A 4,178-nucleotide genomic window follows, 5' to 3' on the forward strand; every position below is an offset into this window, starting at 1 on the left:
CCCCTGCATCGGCAGGCGGACTCTCAACCACTGCGTCACCAGGGAAGCCCAAAATAAATTCTTAAATAATGTATGAGTTAGACTAATTGACCAGCTCCTAGACTTCTAGATTTCAGACACCAGGCAAACTGCCCCTTCCTTCCCTACTCCAGTAAAATGGGGAAATGAGTTAGGTTGCCAAATAAAATATTTTTCAAGGTGATTTTAACAACAAAAGCAAGAGTGGCCAAAACCTCAGAATATCCAAACTTTGAATACATCCAGCTTCAGGAACCCTGCATTGCCTTTATTTTTCTTATTTTGCTGTGAAAAATAAGTCCAAGTGTCTTCTTACACCATGGATTGGCATTAGGGGTCCACCAGATCACATCAATTCTCAGGGCCCTTCCGAGGATCATCTGACTGTATGCCCTAAGGGTCTACCTGGCAATGGAAGGTCAACACCTTATAATCCGTTGATAAATATAATGGACTTACACAGCACAGTTAACCAGAGAAATGACCATGCCCTTTAATATCTCTGGCCATAATTCACGAAGACTAAACTTTAGTGGGGTGGGAGAAGAGGGGAAGGATTTAAAATGATTTTCTTTATGAATGGTGTCTTATGCCAGGGACCCATTCTGCCGAGAAGCCTCTAGATGCCCTGGACATAACTCTTCTACTGCCAAGAGCCTCTCCTTTTAGGGTTAAAGAGACCTTCTCACTTCCAAGAAACTGTAAGGGACCTAGAGCCTGATAAGAACCCACAAAGCAGAGAGGTTTCCAACAAGGTCAGAGGACTTAGCTTACTTGTTGTCCCGTGGTTGTTGAGACAGGAGCATGTCCAGATCCAGTCTGGGGTTAAGTCAGTAAATCCTTATTGAAAACTGCCAAGTACTAGGCTCTTGGGCAGCTGGGTATGATAAACACCCTATATCCGTGGAGGGGACATGACTCCAGGAAACCATCTGCAATGGTAATTCAAGTTCTTGAGGATAAGAACCCCATTCTTAAGTTATCCCTCAAGGCCAGGTCCATAAATATCAGATGGCTTTTTCAAGATTTTCACTTCCCATCATAAAAAGAGAACTCCTGCAATTCCGTAGGAAAAACTGGTCCAACTTAAAATGCTCAGGAATAAAACACTGCTCTATTATTTAAAATAGGTCATAATGGCTCCTTAAAACCAATTTCGGGAATGAAAAACAGACGAATGAGAAAGAAAAGTCAATTGCACTTTTAAAAAAATAATAAAAATAAAAGGGTCGAATACAAAAAGACTATGTTGCCGGACCATTTGTACACGACTGCTTTATTTACAGACTGACAGAATCATGAGAAAACAAACTACAGAAGTAATTACTAATGGCAACAAATTAAGAGAGGCAGCCCTGGAACATTTTTTAAAGTCTAAAGAAATACACTGAAGCCTTGCACTTACTACTTAACAGCCACGTGGGGTGATGTGAGTCATTTACTCTCCCTCCACTTCCTTCTACCTTTGGATCGGGTGGGGGTAACAGTATCTGTCCTATCTTTCTCACAGAACTATTCTCAGGAACAAAGACAGTGTCTGTGATAGTGCTTTGGAGATTACAAAACCCTTTAGAGATACAGCAGGCTGCTATTTTTCAAATCTTTGAAGGCTATCTACTATAAACATTTTCATTTCTTTCCCTCTTTCTTTTCAGCTTTTTAAAAACCCATTTGATCTAACTTACATATAAGCACTTTACACTGACTCATTTATTATTCATGACAAACACTACTACATATACTACTATCATTTCTCCATTTTACAGAAGAGGAAACTGAGGCACAGAGGAAACAGCACAGGCAGGATTCAAACCCAGGCAGTCTGGCTGTACTGTCCTTGCTCTGCACCATGCAGCTCACCTAAAGTTATCAAGCGTTCTATTTACTAATCTTCAGCCATCTTCATTTTATCAGGATCCATAAAACAAAAGGCAACTTCGTGAGAACCACCTAATCCAAGTGCTGAAAGGAATCTGAGTAGACATCTCAGTAGAAAAGAATCATTTCTATTCTTCCTTTCACTTGATTTCCAAAGGTTCAGGAGACATTTTTTGTCTTCAGAATACTGTTAGACAAAAGTACAGAATTGTGTGTGTGTGTGTGTGTGTGTGTGTGTGTGTGTGTGTGTGTGTGTGTGTGTGTCGGGGGGGGGGGAGTGGGGCAGTGTCACCTCCCTAAGGGCATTCAAAGTCATCTTTTAAATGCAAACTAAAAAATTTTTGGTACTATACAAATCTGGTACCAAGGCAAGACTGTACCAAGCATCTAGCCCAGTACCTGACACATCAGGCAATTTGTCGAAGGATTGTAATTTCTGAAAATATTAGTTTCTCATCATGCTCAGATCCTATAATTCTGAGAAAAGAAATCAAAAAATATTAGCTAACAGTATTAATCTAGAGCACTGGTGTCTAAACTTTTCATCATGCACCCTTTTTCATAAGAATGAGAGCATGTACTCCTGGTGTGTGTGTGTGTGTGTGTGTGTGTTTGTGTGTGTAGACAGATAAAAATTTATATGTACATCAGTGTTTTATAACACTGTATAAAATCTTATGAACATTTAAAACAAAAACATATATTGAAAAATAGTAAATAATGAGCAGAAATATAAGTTCTGGTATTTTCTTTCTGCATCCCAATGTACAGTCTTGAGCACCTTGGAAGATGCTCACCCCCTACCTACCCCATCACCTTGGGAGACTAGTTACATAGGGAATATTGCGTGATTTTAGAACAAGAGCTCCAGGGTCAGGATGCCTGGGTCCACACCTTGGCTCACCTTTTAACTCTGTGTGACCCTGGGCAAGTCATTCATCTTTCCTGGTCCTCAGTTTTCAAATCTTTAAAATGGGAGATAACAGTCCCCACCTCACAGACACGTTGATGATTAAATAATGTAATGTGTGAAATGTGCTTAGCACAAAACAGCCAATCAATGAATGATGGTTAAACCAGAACTGACATTTAATGCAAACCTCCTTTTTATAAATGGAGAAAATGAGGCCCAAAGACATTACCTGACTATCCAGGCCACATAGCTGGGTATCTCAATGGTTGCCTAGAAGCCACATCTCCTAGCCCCACACCAGTGATCTTTTAACCGTACCCCACTAATTCTAGATAAATGGAACATACCCCCGGGGGTCCCCAACTTATTCTATCTTTACAACACTGATACTGAAAGCAAAGGCCAAGACTCCAGTGCCTTTCCTTTGATAACTATTGGATATTAAATCTATTTAATATCTCCCTTAAACCTGTTCTCACACTGCAATCCAGACTCCGATGGTGTGACACCACAGCACATCAGGAAAAGCTTGAGTCTGCAGCTAGCTCATCACACGCCTGAGTGCTGATACAGACAGCAAGAAGATACTGCTGGGGAAGCAGACAGCTAAGATTTGTGCATTTCAGTGATGCAGATTTTTTCTTAAAAAAAAAAAATAATAAGACCTATTATAAAGTAATAATAAAAGAGTAAGGATGGGGCGTGGATTGACGTACAGATGCTACAAGAATGGCAGAATGTTGACAGCTGTTGAAGGTGGGTGACAAAGACATGGGGTTTATTGTAATATTTTATTTGCCTTGTATATCATAATAAAGTTAAAAAAAAAAAAAAAAAAAACCATGGCAAGGGAAAAAAAAGAAGCTGGGGTAGAGGCCTCAAGGACCGTGAGGAAATGAAGGCAACAGAGAGGCAGTCAGTGGACTTCGAGAGACATTTTTTTCCAAGTCTGCATTGTCTTAATTGTCAACTGAGATGAAATATACAAATATTCCTCAACAACAATAACCACAACCACCTTTTCCAAGTCTTATAAAAACATGAGATGGCCATCAATACAGGTATGGAGGACTGTGGGAATTCACTTTGATAGTAGACAGACTTGCATCCACTCTTGGCCCATCAATGACAAAGAAGACAAACGTCCCCCCATTGCCTCTAAGTACTCCTCTACCCTTCTTGGAATGGTCCCACAGACAGGTGTCTCTGAAGAAAACAGCTCTGTCTTCCAGAAGGAGGGAGGGCCATGGGGAGGATCGGATGGCGGGCTGCCGGGAGGATCTCAGTTCCCAGGGTCCTTTATCGCCCCTCTCTCTCCTGGGCTGGGGTATACATTCACACGCAACCCAGGAAAGAGGCCTCAGCAGGA

Source organism: Lipotes vexillifer, unplaced genomic scaffold, assembly GCF_000442215.2.
Source record: "Lipotes vexillifer unplaced genomic scaffold, Lipotes_vexillifer_v1.1 scaffold1339, whole genome shotgun sequence".
NCBI lineage: Eukaryota > Metazoa > Chordata > Mammalia > Artiodactyla > Lipotidae > Lipotes > Lipotes vexillifer.